Source organism: Poromitra crassiceps, assembly GCF_964638095.1.
Source record: "Poromitra crassiceps genome assembly, chromosome: 15".
NCBI classification, from domain to species: Eukaryota; Metazoa; Chordata; class Actinopteri; order Beryciformes; family Melamphaidae; genus Poromitra; species Poromitra crassiceps.
In genome coordinates this window covers 15,375,913-15,391,551 of record NC_139634.1, presented here as the reverse complement: position 1 = coordinate 15,391,551, position 15,639 = coordinate 15,375,913, and the positions used below count along the sequence as shown (strand labels likewise).

The 15,639-nt window shown below is 41.4% G+C and overlaps 1 protein-coding gene and 3 pseudogenes across 4 annotated transcripts in view; all 4 read left to right on the top strand.

Annotated features, from left to right (window-relative positions):
* Positions 1-15,639, top strand: part of LOC310790483 (protocadherin alpha-3-like) — a gene marked incomplete at its 5' end in the record, with an annotated part of 213,351 nt that overhangs the window by 58,202 nt on the left and 139,510 nt on the right. The window lies entirely within an intron of this gene.
* LOC310790774 (protocadherin alpha-8 pseudogene) lies at positions 1,482-3,854 on the top strand (annotated as a pseudogene). Its single transcript has one exon. The product of its transcript is annotated as a protocadherin alpha-8 pseudogene (transcript).
* Positions 5,714-8,086, top strand: LOC310790773 (protocadherin alpha-8 pseudogene; annotated as a pseudogene). The gene has a single exon. The product of its transcript is annotated as a protocadherin alpha-8 pseudogene (transcript).
* LOC310790772 (protocadherin beta-5 pseudogene) overlaps positions 9,925-15,639 on the top strand; it is a 14,593-nt pseudogene continuing 8,878 nt past the window's right edge. Inside the window, exon 1 of the transcript in view lies at positions 9,925-12,276. The product of the transcript in view is annotated as a protocadherin beta-5 pseudogene (transcript). The remainder of the gene's footprint in view (positions 12,277-15,639) is intronic.

Here is a 15,639-nt window from a genome sequence, read left to right as displayed (position 1 = left end):
TATATATATATATATATATATATATATATATATATATATATATATATATATATATATATATATATATATATATATATATATATATATATATATATATATATCAGCCAAAATGACGTGTGCTGCTGGTGGTTCATTGTTTAGTCCGATTGACTTGAAGTGTGAAAGTTAACACCATCGACCAAATTAAGCTTGACCGATTTTCAGGTCAGGTGGTGATATTCCCCTGTCCATGGTGCTGAACTTTTCTCCTGCCATGTGGCGTTATGCTCTAATTATAAAACATGGTAAAACAACTGATTTTATCATTTATTGCAGTGAACTAGTGTTGAGCAATTTGCAGGTGGTGGTATATATTTGCTGTCCAGCGTGCTGAGATGTTCTCCTGCGCCCGCCATTTGGCGTTCTGCTCCAATGAATTGTAAAACATGGTAAAAAAAACTGATGTGTTAAATGCATCTACATTACACTGTAACTACAGTGTAGACCGATTTGCAGTTGGTGTTATTCGCTGGCCATGGTGCTGAAATGTTTTCCCGTCATTTGCCACGTTTTCATTAATTGTAAAACATGGTCAAACAACTCCAATGCAGTTTTCATACATTCAAATTTATCTTAGGATATATGGACAACAAAATAGACAATACGTTCACTCGTTTTTGTAAGATTCTCAAACATTGTGATAGCATTTTCCCAAATTCTTCATCCAGAAGATTAGGTTGGAGTTTTTTGTTTAAGAAAAGTGGACAGTGCACGCACCTCTATTTACTTGGAATTGGAAAAGCAAACATGGTCAGCGTAGACTTCTGGCGCGATTGGATCGCACCAGCAGGGTTACACATGGCGGATTGACCACTCGACTGGGCACATGGGGAAGATAAACACAATACCATTAAACGAATCTTGTATGCCCAATCCGTAATCACTATTGCACTATAGCACTATAGCTCACTAAAAAAATGTGTGTGTAAACTCTCTGTCGTTGTGAATTGCTGTGAAATTGGGCTTCTTGTTTCTTGTTTTTTTTACTTACTTCTAAGTATGTTTTAATTTTATCTTTATACCTCTTTTAATCTTTTAATACTCCGTTTTTACAGTGAAGTTGATATGAGCGCTGAGTAGAAGATTTTCATTGCAGGTGACAGATGTTTGCATTGTTGCCAGTATATGACAATAAACTTGAACTTGAACTTGCCGTTAGAATGTCCTGCGATGAAAAATCAGAACGCATGGTGTCATTGTATGCTTGAAAAATAATGGCGTGACAAGAGCGTTTCGTCATTGGATTTTGGTTCCACCCCCTTGATGGTAGCTAAAATTATAGACACAGAATCGTCTGGACTTTTCGGCTGTCACTTCAATCGTGCCTGCATTGCGAACATTTGGGGAAGGGAAATACATTTGCATTAATGGATGTATGGATGCTGATGTCACTGTAACGCAGTTGTCTGCTGAATTAAGGATTAACGATTTCATTTTTAACCATGGAACAAAGAGGATGCGAGGCACAGAGGGCGAGACGACGGTGGGTCGCCTTCATGGTTGCCTTGCTTTTGTGGAGTAGGGCCTCAGCGCAGATCAGATATTCCATCTCCGAGGAAGTTAATGAAGGAACTGTCGTTGGGAATATTGCAAAAGACCTGGGATTAGATAAGAGCACACTGAAGGATAGGAAGTATCGGGTTGTTTCTAGTACGGATCCCCTTTTCCATGTGAATCAGAACGATGGCATCTTGTATGTGAGCCGCAATATCGACAGGGAAGAAGTCTGTGAGCGGAGCAGTACGTGTTTGATTAATCTGAAAACCGTGCTGGAAAACCCACTGGAGGTCCATTACGTTGGGGTGGAGGTGCTGGATGTGAATGACCATTCCCCCAGTTTTCCAGAGAAAGAGAAACGATTGGACATTTATGAGTCCGCATTGCCTGGAACACGCTTTCAGTTACAAGCTTCGCGTGATCCAGACGCTGGCCATTTCTCCATTCAGCAGTATAAACTTAGTCATAATGATCACTTCCGTTTGGAAATTAAGGATAAGGGAGAAGATGGCAAAATACCAATATTGGTCTTACAAAAATCCTTAGATAGGGAGGCTGTGAGAAGTCACTCACTAGTTTTGACGGCATTGGATGGGGGAAAACCTCCAAAATCTGGTCACATGACTATTCGAGTCGATGTATTGGATGTTAACGATAATGCGCCCATTTTCTCAAAAGATGTTTACTCTGTGATGCTCGATGAAAATGCTCCAGTAGGCACTACAGTCATACAAGTAAATGCAACTGACCTGGATGATGGGCCAAACGGAGATGTAGTTTACTCGTTTGGAAACGGTGTGAATCAGAGATTATTCAAACTTTTTGAAATAAACTCATCAACAGGTGAGATAATTGTGAAAGATCTTATAGATTATGAGAACAAGGACAAATATGAAATTGAAATTCAAGCATCTGATAAAGGTCTCCCTCCTCTAACCACAGAAAAAAGCGTCATTATCAAGATAGTTGACGTGAATGACAATGCGCCTGAGATTGAGGTTACTTCATTTTCCAGCTCCATCCCTGAAGATTCCAGACCTGGCACCACAGTTGCACATATTAGTATAAGTGATTTGGACTCTGGACTCAATGGAAAAGTTATTTGCTCTGTAGCCGAGGATGTTCCTTTCACTTTATCACCCTCCTTACAAGACAATATGTATTCACTAGTAACAAAGTCGCTTCTGGATAGAGAGAAACAGCCCCAGTATGTCCTAACAATAGTTGCAAAGGACGCTGGTCAGCCGCCATTATCATCTAAAAAGACAATAAGCGTCATGGTATCAGATGTGAATGACAACAGTCCAGAGTTTTTACAGAGCCCCTACACATATTATGTCACTGAGAATAATGCCCCGGGAGCTTCAGTATTTTCTGTGAGGGCCTTTGATCGTGATGAGAGTGACAATGCTCTTATTTCATATCGCATTTTGAGAGATGTAGGTGAATATAACCGACTGACTTCATTTCTCAACATCAATTCTGAAAATGGGAATATTTTGGCGCTAAAAGGTTTTGACTTTGAAACACTGAAAACATTCCACTTCCAAGTTGTTGCCTCAGACTCTGGAACCCCATCACTAAGCAGCAACGTCACAGTGAACGTGTTCATTCTGGATCAGAACGACAACGCTCCAGTCATCTTGTATCCAGTCAGCACTAACGGTTCTGCTGAAGGTGTGGAGGAGATTCCCCGCAATGTGAACGCAGGACATTTGGTGACTAAAGTGAGAGCCTATGACGCTGATATAGGATATAACGGCTGGTTATTATTTTCACTGCAGGAAGTGACTGACCACAGTCTCTTTGCTTTGGACCGCTATACAGGACAGATAAGAACACTTCGCTCATTCACAGAGACAGACGAAGCTGAGCATAAACTGGTCATACTGGTAAAAGACAATGGGAACGTTTCACTCTCAGCAACAGCTACTGTGATTTTCAAGGCTGTGGAGCCCAAAGAGGCTTTTGCTGCTTCTGATGTTAAAAGTGCAACAAAAGATGACGAGGAGAACAATGTGACATTTTATCTGATGATAACTCTGGGCTCAGTTTCAGCACTTTTTCTCATCAGTATCATCGTGTTGATTGTAATGCAGTGCTCCAAACCCACAGACTATTCCTCCAAGTATTTACAAGACCCAAATTATGACGGGACACTGTGCCACAGCATCCAGTACAGATCTGGAGACAGACGGTACATGTTGGTTGGACCCAGGATGAGTATAGGCTCTACTATAGTCCCAGGCAGCAATGGGAATACTCTAGTGGCCCCAGACAGGAGGCGGGCATCTGGAGAGGTAAGCTGTTTTGATTGAAAGTGCATAGTTCTTGCTTTGATGATTTATCAATTCTCCACTGCACAATAGGAGCAGAATCAGTATCCTATTGATATTTTTGTGCACATTCCTCGCAGCCGAAATTAAACGCTGCTGCTTATTTCCCCGCATTGCTGATCTTTCTAGTTTTCAATGGTTTATTTGTTTTGCATTTGTCTCAACGTTACCCGACTTTCCACTTCCGTTTCTTGGCTCTAACTGACCGTTGACCATATGTATCGATGGAGCGTCACCTGCTCGATGATGACAGTCAGTACTCTTTGAAAGCGAGGTGGTAATCGATAGCAGAACGCGTTTACTGTCCCCAAACTATACTGAACAGCGAACAAATAGGCCTATCGAAAACATTTAAATAATGTACCATGCCAGTAAGCCTATACAGTAGGCTACGGGGCAGAAGTGGAGACAAAATGATGTTTCAGCTGGTGGTGGTTGTTCACATTGAGTTGGAAATGTTAAAGTTAACGCTGTCACCAAATTGAGATAGACCGGTTTGTACTTGGTGTTCGCTGTCCATGGTGCTGAAATGTCTTCTCGTTTGCCGTTATGGTTTCATTAATTGTAAAACATGGCCAAACAACTAATATACACAGTCTGTGTCTCGTCACAGACGCTGGGGTAGCTGGCTGGGGGTGTGGTCAGGGTGGGGTAAATCCCCTGTTCTACCCATTCAGCATAGTTAGCATTTAGCTGTTAGCCCAGCCCAGGCAGACAGGATCGGGGATTCAACCCCCGCATTAAACGGACATCTGAACAGACCAGTCCATACCTGCTTTAGAATCCCCAATCCTGTAGTGTACAGCCGCAGCACCGTCCATTGAGATACAGGGGGGTTTACCCCACTCGCGCGCCAACCATATAACATTTTGTGGGCGTTCCCACACTGCAGTTACCATGCAGTGTAGACCGATTTGCAGATGGTGGTGTTTGCTGTCCATGGTGCTGATTCCCTGTCATTTGCAGTTATGTTTTAATTAACTGCAAAACGTGGTCAATCAACTAATAAGGCTACCTTACACTGAAACTGCGGGGTATAGCGATTGGCAGTTGGTAGTATTCACTGTCCATGGTGCTGTCCCTGAAATGTTTTACTGTCGTTTTTACTGTTTTTACAGTTTTATTTGCCATTTTCTTTAATTGTAAAACATGCTCAAGCAACTAATTTCTATGCAGTTACCTTACACTGTTTTCAGTCATACAAATTTATATTGTGGCATATACACAAAGTAAACAGTACACGTTTTTAAGATGCGTAAACATTGTGATACCCCCCCCCCCCCCCCCCCATTTTCATTCAGAAGATTAGGTTGGATTTCTTTTTTAAGGAAAGTGGGCAGTGCTCACCTGTACTTTTTTATTTACTGGGAACTGGAAAACAAATAGGAGCAGCGTGGTGAGAGATAGGAAAGACTTCTGGCGCGATTGGATCATAGACCAGCAGTGTTACATAAGGCTACAAGGAGGAATTGACCACTCGACAATCGCTGAGTAGCCTACAGATGGGGAAGATAAACACAATACCATTAAAATAATCGGCTGTGCCGTTAGAATTTCTTGCAATAAAGAATCAGAACGCATGGTGTCATTGTATACTTGAAAAAATAATGGCTTTAAATGAGCTTTTCGTCATTGGATTTTGGCTCCACCCCCTTAACGGTAGCTATTATTGCTTAGACATTGGCAGAATCGTTTGTGACTTTACAGCTGACAGTTTAAATGTGCCTGCATTGCGAACATTTTGGGAAGAGAATGGACATTTGCATTAATGGATGTGTTGGATATCGTCCCTAACGCAGTTGTTGTTCTGGTGAAGGATTATTAAGAATTTAATTTTAACCATGGAACAAAGAGGAAGCGAGGCACAGAGGGCGAGACGACGGTGGGTCGCCTTCATGGTCGCCTTGCTTTTGTGGAGTGTTGCCTCGGCGCAGATCAGATATTCCATCTCCGAGGAAGTTAATGAAGGAACTGTCGTTGGGAATATTGCAAAAGACCTGGGATTAGATAAGAGCACACTGAAGGATAGGAAGTATCGGATTGTTTCTAGTACGGATCCCCTTTTCCATGTGAATCAGAACGATGGCATCTTGTATGTGAGCCGAAAGATTGACAGGGAAGAGGTATGTGAGCGGAGCAGTACGTGTTTAATTAATCTAAAAACCGTGCTGGAAAACCCACTGGAGGTCCATTATGTTGGTGTGGAGGTGCTGGATGTAAATGACCACTCCCCTAGCTTCCCAGAGAAAGAGAAAAGGTTAGAGATTTCAGAGTCCATGTTACCCGGAGCACGCTTTCAGCTACAAGCCTCACGTGATCTAGACGGTGGTCATTTCTCCGTTCAGCAGTATAAGCTTAGCCACAATGACCACTTCCGCTTGGAAATTAAGGATAAGGGAGAAGATGGTAAAATACCAATATTAGTTTTGCAAAAATCCTTGGATAGGGAAGCTGCGAGAAGCCACTCATTGGTGTTGACAGCGTTGGATGGGGGGAAACCCCCTAAATCTGGTGACATGAATATTCGAGTCGATGTATTGGATGTTAACGATAACATGCCCATTTTCTCTAAAGATGCTTACTCTGTGATGCTCGATGAAAATTCCCCAGTAGGCACCACAGTCATACAAGTGAATGCAACTGATTTGGATGATGGCTCAAACGGAGATGTGATCTACTCGTTTGGAAACAGTGTGAGTCATAGATTATTCAAGCTTTTTGAAATAAACTCATCAACAGGTGAGATCATTGTGAAAGATCTTATAGATTATGAGAACAAGGACAAATATGAAATTGAAATTCAAGCATCTGATGAAGGTATTCCTCCTCTAACCACAGAAAAAAGCGTGATTATCAAGATAGTTGATGTAAATGACAATGCGCCTGAGATTGAGGTTACTTCATTTTCCAGCTCCATCCCTGAAGACTCCAGACCTGGCACCACAGTTGCACATATTAGTGTAAATGATTTGGACTCTGGACTCAATGGAAAAGTTATTTGCTCTGTAGCCGAGGATGTTCCTTTCGCTTTATCACCCTCCTTACAAGACAATATGTATTCATTAGTAACAAAGTCGCCTCTGGATAGAGAGAAACAGCCCCAGTATGTCCTAACAATAGTTGCAAAGGACGCTGGCCAACCGCCGTTATCATCTAAAAAGACAATAAGCGTTGTGGTATCAGATGTGAATGACAACAGTCCAGAGTTTTTACTGAGCCCCTACACATATTATGTCACTGAGAATAATGCCCCGGGAGCTTCAGTATTTTCTGTGAGGGCCTTTGATCGTGATGAGAGTGATAATGCTCTTATTTCATATCACATTTTGAGAGATGTAGGTGAATATAACCGACTGACTTCATTTCTCAACATCAATTCTGAAAATGGGGATATTTTGGCGCTAAAAGGTTTTGACTTTGAAACACTGAAAACATTCCACTTCCAAGTTGTTGCCTCAGACTCTGGAACCCCATCACTAAGCAGCAACGTCACAGTGAATGTGTTCATTCTGGATCAGAACGACAACGCTCCAGTCATCTTGTATCCAGTCAGCGCTAACGGTTCTGCTGAAGGTGTGGAGGAGATTCCCCGCAATGTGAACGCAGGGCATTTGGTGACTAAAGTGAGAGCCTATGACGCTGATATAGGATATAACGGCTGGTTATTATTTTCACTGCAGGAAGTGACTGACCACAGTCTCTTTGCTTTGGACCGCTATACAGGACAGATAAGAACACTTCGCTCATTCACAGAGACAGACGAGGCTGAGCATAAACTGGTCATACTGGTAAAAGACAATGGGAACGTTTCACTCTCAGCAACAGCTACTGTGATTATCAAGGCTGTGGAGCCCAAAGAGGCTTTTGCTGCTTCTGATGTTAAAAGTGCAACACAAGATTCTGAGGATAACAATGTGACTTTCTATCTGATGATAACTTTGGGCTCAGTTTCAACACTTTTTCTCATCAGTATCATCGTGTTGATTGTAATGCAGTGCTCCAAACCCACAGACTATTCATCCAAGTATTTACAAGACCCAAATTATGACGGGACACTGTGTCACAGCATCCAGTACAGATCTGGAGACAGAAGATACATGTTAGTTGGACCCAGGATGAGTATAGGCTCTACTATAGTCCCAGGCAGCAATGGGAATACTCTAGTGGCCCCAGACAGGAGGCGTGCATCTGGAGAGGTAAGATGTTTTGATTGAAAGTCCAAGTTCTTGCTTTGATGATTTGTCAATTTTCCACTGCACAATATAGGAGCAGGATCAGTAGGCTATCCTATTGATCTTTTTGTGCACATCCTTGCAGCCGAAATTAAACGCTGCTGCATATTTCCCCGCGATCTTTCTAGTTTTCCATGGTTTCTTTGTTTTGTCTTTGTCTCAACGTTACCCGACTTTCCACTTCCGTTTGTTTGGCTGTAACTGACCATTGACCATTGACCATGTATCGATGCTGCTCGATGAGTACTCTTTGAAAGCGAGCTGGTAATCGATAGCAGAACACGTTTACTGTCCCCAAACCCTACTGAAATAGGCCTATCGAAAACATTTAAATAATGTACCATGCCAGTAAGCCTATACAGTACGGGGCAGAAGTGGAGCCAAAAGGATGTTTCAGCTGGTTAATTGGTTATTCACATTGAGTTGGAAATGTTAAAGTTAACGCAGTCACCAAATTGAGATAGATCGATTTGTACTTGATATTCGCTGTACATGGTGCTGAAATGTCTTCCTCTCGTTTGCCGTTATGGTTTCATTAATTGTAAAACATGGACAAACAACTAATATACACAGTCTGTGTCTCGTCATAGATGCTGGGGTAGCTGGCTGGGGGTGTGGTCAGGGTGGGGTAAATCCCCTGTTCTACCCATTCAGCATAGTTAGCATTTAGCTGTTAGCCCAGCCCAGGCAGACAGGATCGGGGATTCAACCCCCGCATTAAACGCACATCTGAACAGACCAGTCCATACCTGGTTTAGAATCCCCAATCCTGTAGTGTAGAGCCGCAGTAGCGTCCTTTGGTGAGTCATTGAGATACAGGGGGGTTTACCCCATTCGCAGCGCCAACCATATAACATTTTGTGGGCGTTCCCACACAGTATGGAGTTAGCTAACTGCAGTGTAGACCGATTTGCAGATGGTGGTGTTTGCTGTCCATGGTGCTGATTCCCTGTCATTTGCAGTTATGTTTTCATTAACTGCAAAACGTGGTAAATCAACTAATAAGGCTACCTTACACTGAAACTGCGGGGTATAGCGATTGGCAGTTGGTAGTATTCGCTGTCCATGGTGCTGAAATGTTTTACTGTCGTTTTTACTGTTTTTACTGTTTTATTTGCCATTTTCTTTCATTGTAAAACATGGTCAAGCAACTAATTTCTATGCAGTTACCTTACACTGTTTTCAGTCATACAAATTTATATTGTGGCATATACACAAAGTAAACAGTACACGTTTTTAAAATGCGTAAACATTGTGATACCACCCCCCCCCCCCCCATTTTCATTCAGAAGATTAGGTTGGATTTCTTTTTTAAGTAAAGTGGGCAGTGCTCACCTGTACTTTTTTTTATTTACTGGGAACTGGAAAACAAATAGGAGCAGCGTGGTGAGAGATAGGAAAGACTTCAGGCGCGATTGGATCATAGACCAGCAGTGTTACATAAGGCCACACTGAGGAATTGACCACTCGACAATCGCTGGGTACAGATGGGGAAGATAAACACAATACCATTAAAATAATCGGCTGTGCCGTTAGAATTTCTTGCAATAAAGAACCAGAACGCATGGTGTCATTGTATACTTGAAAAAATAACGGCTTCACATGAGCTTTTCGTCATTGGATTTTGGCTCCACCCCCTTAGCTATTATTACTTAGACATTGGCAGAATCGTTTGTGACTTTACAGCTGACACTTTAAATGTGCTTGCATTGCGAACATTTTGGGAAGAGAATGGACATTTGCATTAATGGATGTGTTGGATATCGTCCCTAACGCAGTTGTTGTTCTGGTGAAGGATTATTAAGAATTTAATTTGAACCATGGAACAAAGAGGAAGCGAGGCACAGAGGGCGAGACGACGGTGGGTCGCCTTCATGGTTGCCTTGCTTCTGTGGAGTGTTGCCTCGGCGCAGATCAGATATTCCATCTCCGAGGAAGTTAATGAAGGAACTGTCGTTGGGAATATTGCAAAAGACCTGGGATTAGATAAGAGCACACTGAAGGATAGGAAGTATCGGATTGTTTCTAGTACGGATCCCCTTTTCCATGTGAATCAGAATGATGGCATATTGTATGTGAGCCGAAAGATTGACAGGGAAGAGGTATGTGAGCGGAGCAGTACGTGTTTAATTAATCTAAAAACCGTGCTGGAAAACCCACTGGAGGTCCATTATGTTGGTGTGGAGGTGCTGGATGTAAATGACCACTCCCCTAGCTTCCCAGAGAAAGAGAAAAGGTTAGAGATTTCAGAGTCCATGTTACCCGGAGCACGCTTTCAGCTACAAGCCTCACGTGATCTAGACGGTGGTCATTTCTCCGTTCAGCAGTATAAGCTTAGCCACAATGATCACTTCCGCTTGGAAATTAAGGATAAGGGAGAAGATGGTAAAATACCAATATTAGTTTTGCAAAAATCCTTGGATAGGGAAGCTGCGAGAAGCCACTCATTGGTGTTGACAGCGTTGGATGGGGGGAAACCCCCTAAATCTGGTGACATGAATATTCGAGTCGATGTATTGGATGTTAACGATAACATGCCCATTTTCTCTAAAGATGCTTACTCTGTGATGCTCGATGAAAATTCCCCAGTAGGCACCACAGTCATACAAGTGAATGCAACTGATTTGGATGATGGCTCAAACGGAGATGTGATCTACTCGTTTGGAAACAGTGTGAGTCATAGATTATTCAAGCTTTTTGAAATAAACTCATCAACAGGTGAGATCATTGTGAAAGATCTTATAGATTATGAGAACAAGGACAAATATGAAATTGAAATTCAAGCATCTGATAAAGGTATTCCTCCTCTAACCACAGAAAAAAGCGTGATTATCAAGATAGTTGATGTAAATGACAATGCGCCTGAGATTGAGGTTACTTCATTTTCCAGCTCCATCCCTGAAGATTCCAGACCTGGCACCACAGTTGCACATATTAGTATAAGTGATTTGGACTCTGGACTCAATGGAAAAGTTATTTGCTCTGTAGCCGAGGATGTTCCTTTCACTTTATCACCCTCCTTACAAGACAATATGTATTCATTAGTAACAAAGTCGCTTCTGGATAGAGAGAAACAGCCCCAGTATGTCCTAACAATAGTTGCAAAGGACGCTGGTCAGCCGTCGTTATCATCTAAAAAGACAATAAGCGTCGTGGTATCAGATGTGAATGACAACAGTCCAGAGTTTTTACTGAGCCCCTACACATATTATGTCACTGAGAATAATGCCCCGGGAGCTTCAGTATTTTCTGTGAGGGCATTTGATCGTGATGAGAGTGATAATGCTCTTATTTCATATCACATTTTGAGAGATGTAGGTGAATATAACCGACTGACTTCATTTCTCAACATCAATTCTGAAAATGGGGATATTTTGGCGCTAAAAGGTTTTGACTTTGAAACACTGAAAACATTCCACTTCCAAGTTGTTGCCTCAGACTCTGGAACCCCATCACTAAGCAGCAACGTCACAGTGAATGTGTTCATTCTGGATCAGAACGACAACGCTCCAGTCATCTTGTATCCAGTCAGCGCTAACGGTTCTGCTGAAGGTGTGGAGGAGATTCCCCGCAATGTGAACGCAGGGCATTTGGTGACTAAAGTGAGAGCCTATGACGCTGATATAGGATATAACGGCTGGTTATTATTTTCACTGCAGGAAGTGACTGACCACAGTCTCTTTGCTTTGGACCGCTATACAGGACAGATAAGAACACTTCGCTCATTCACAGAGACAGACGAAGCTGAGCATAAACTGGTCATACTGGTAAAAGACAATGGGAACGTTTCACTCTCAGCAACAGCTACTGTGATTATCAAGGCTGTGGAGCCCAAAGAGGCTTTTGCAGCTTCTGATGTTAAAAGTGCAACACAAGATTCTGAGGATAACAGTGTGACTTTCTATCTGATGATAACTTTGGGCTCAGTTTCAACACTTTTTCTCATCAGTATCATCGTGTTGATTGTCATGCAGTGCTCCAAACCCACAGAATATTCCTCCAAGTATTTACAAGACCCAAATTATGACGGGACACTGTGTCACAGCATCCAGTACAGATCTGGAGACAGACGATACATGTTAGTTGGACCCAGGATGAGTATAGGCTCTACTATAGTCCCAGGAAGCAATGGGAATACTCTTGTGGCACCTGATAGGAGGAGGGCTTCTGAGGTAAGAACAATTAAACGCTCTCTGTAGTTGTATTTATTTATTTATTTATTTATTTATTTATTTATTTATTTATTTATTTATTTATTTATTGATTGATTGATTGATTTATTGATTGATTTATTGATTTATTTATTTATTGATGTAGTTATTTATGTAGTTATCTATGTATTTATTTATGTATTTATTTACGTGTGTTTGTTTGTTTGTTTATTTAGTTATTACGCATTTAGGTTCCCACAGTGTCACATATTGCCAAATTGTGCTTTCCGAAACGCGGTTCACAGAGAACCTCATGGTGTTGATGAACATTCATTTTATTCAATGTTGCTGGCGGTTGTTTTATGTAAAAGTTCTCTGGCTTCTTTGTACATTTGCTTGATCTATTCAACTGCTGTCCATGGTGCTGATATCGCAAGAGGGTCGCACACGGTGCCTTGTCCTATCTGCTACAGAGCGCGATGCAAACGTGACATCACTTTGCCTTACTGTATGGAAATTACTTGTTTGTCTACGGTGATATTGTTTGGAAACTGCTAATCTATGGAACTAGTTCACAGAGAGTGATACAAAGTTCCTTTGTGTCACAATAGTTGGGATATCCATATTAGTACTAAATTCAGCAGTTTGAGTATCAGCTTCATGATGTCAGATGCTAATTTTATCATTCATCCTTTATTCAATGATTGCGTCTGTCGCTTGTAAATCTCTTTCCCGCTTTGTCGCTGTAACTCGGGCCCTGGCTGGCTTGATGCACTTATTTCAATAAGACGACGACGACGACGACGACGACGACAACAACAACAACAACAACAACAACAACAACAACAACAACAACAACAACAACAACAACAACAACAACAACAACAACAACAACAACAACAACAGTAGCAGAAATAATAATAATAATAATAATAATAATAATAATAATAATAATAATAATAATAATAATAATAACAACAATAACAACAATAACAATATAATAGTAACAACAACAACAACAACAACATCATCATCAATAACAACAACAATATTAACAGTCTTTGATTGATCGTTAACACTTTGTTTTGAAAAACCTCTGAATGCAGAGCTGTCACTCTCATTGGTGCTGAAACCTGTTCAAATGGCTTGTTTGCAAAGTGCAGATGTATGACAGAAATATATGAAGTACTGTATGTAGGTAAGGAAATTACTTCTTTGTCTACGTTGATATTGTTTGTGGAAACTGCTAATATATGGAACTAGTTAATTTGTTTTAGGTTGTACGTTTTCCATCAAGATTCATAGTGGTCGCTGTCCAATCCACTAGTGCTGATTTCGGTAAAGAATCATTGTGTGCATGCATCCTCGTCAAACAATATAAACGATTCAATCAATGTAGAACGGTTATGCGCGATTTTTTTTTACCTGCATTGTAACGTCAGATCGTAAGGTGTCAGTGCACATGTACAATAACGCCCCTATAGGGCTTCAGTATGCCCGCCCCTCAGTTATTCGTGCGTTATTTCGCATTTGTGGTTTAGGAGGATGGTAGCCTACTATCTAACTCTATCTCGGGTGCCATGTCTTTAGGTTAACAGTTTTTTTTCATCACGATGCCTGAGCTCACGTTTACTATTTAAATTCCACGGATTTTATTTTATTTTATTTTATCTTTGAAATCCAATATGGCTGGACGACGGGGACGCGCAGCCTGGCTGGAGCGACTGATCGCCCTCATGGCTTCGTTGGTTCTTACTTGGAATCTTACTTCGGCACAGATACGATATTCTATTCCCGAAGAGCTCACGGAGGGTGCTGTGGTTGGGAATATAGCTAAAGACTTGGGGCTGGACCTAAGTGCTTTGAGTGCTAGAGGATTTCGTATCGTTTCTGGATCGACCGAACCCCTGGTTCAGCTGAATCAAAATGATGGCATGTTGCATGTGAACCGAAAAATAGACAGAGAAGAGATATGTGAACGGAGCAGTACGTGCCTGATCAACCTGAAGACCCTGCTAGATAACCCGTTAGAGGTGCATTATGTCACCGTGGAGGTTTTAGATGTAAACGACCACTCTCCTAGCTTCCCCGAAAACGAGACGCACTTAGAGATATTTGAATCTGCTTTACCAGGGGCACGATTCCAACTGCAAGGCGCCCGTGACCCAGACAGTGACATGTATTCTATTCAACAATATAAACTCAGCCACAATGACCATTTTCGTCTCGAGGTCAACGATAGAGGAGAGGATGGAAAAATCCCATTTTTGCATTTACATAAACCGCTGGACAAAGAAACTGCAATACGTCATATACTACTGCTGACAGCCGTTGATGGAGGAAAGCCCGCGCGGTCAGGAACCATAAACATTATCGTTGATGTTTTGGATGTAAATGACAATATGCCTGTTTTTACCAAAGACTCGTATTCTGCAACGCTCAACGAGAATTCACCGATTGGCACAACTGTTATGCAAGTAAATGCCACAGATTTAGATGACGGTTTAAACGGGGAAGTCGTCTATTCGTTCGGCAATAATGTCAATAATAAAATACGCAAACTTTTTGAGGTAGACGCCAATACTGGTGAAATCATAGTTAAGGGATTGATCGATTATGAAGTAAAAGACAGGTATCAAATTGATATTAAAGCTTCTGATAAGGGGGCGGCCCCAATGACAGCAGATAAAAGTGTGATAATAAAAATAGTGGACCTGAACGACAATACTCCTGAGATTGAGGTGACATCCCTTTCAAATGCAATTCCTGAGGACTCCAAACCTGGAACGACAGTAGCATTGATAAGTGTAAATGATTTTGACTCTGGTTTGAATGGGAAAATTATCTCTTTTATAAGTGAGGATGTACCTTTCACATTAACGCCATCTTTACAAGAAAATATGTATTCTGTTGTCACCAAATCTCTGCTGGATAGAGAGCATCAAACTAAGTATGATGTTACAATAGTTGCTAAAGATGCTGGTGACCAACCACTGTCCTCTCATAGGACAATAAGTGTGGTTGTATCAGATGTAAATGATAATAGTCCACAGTTTTCCCTGAGCCCCTATACTTTCTATGTTATTGAGAATAATGCTCCAGGAGCTTCTGTATTTTCAGTAAAAGCGTATGATTTTGACGAAGGCGATAATTCTTTTGTTTCATATCACATTGTGAGAGATAGAAGTGAAGACAACAATCTTGCCTCCTTTCTGAGTATCAACTCTGAAAATGGAGAGATATTGGCACTCAAAAGCTTTGACTTTGAAACTGTGAAAACATTCCAGTTCCAAGTTGTTGCTTCAGACTCTGGAAGTCCATCACTAAGCAGCAACGTCACAGTGAACGTGTTCATTCTGGATCAGAACGACAACGCTCCAGTCA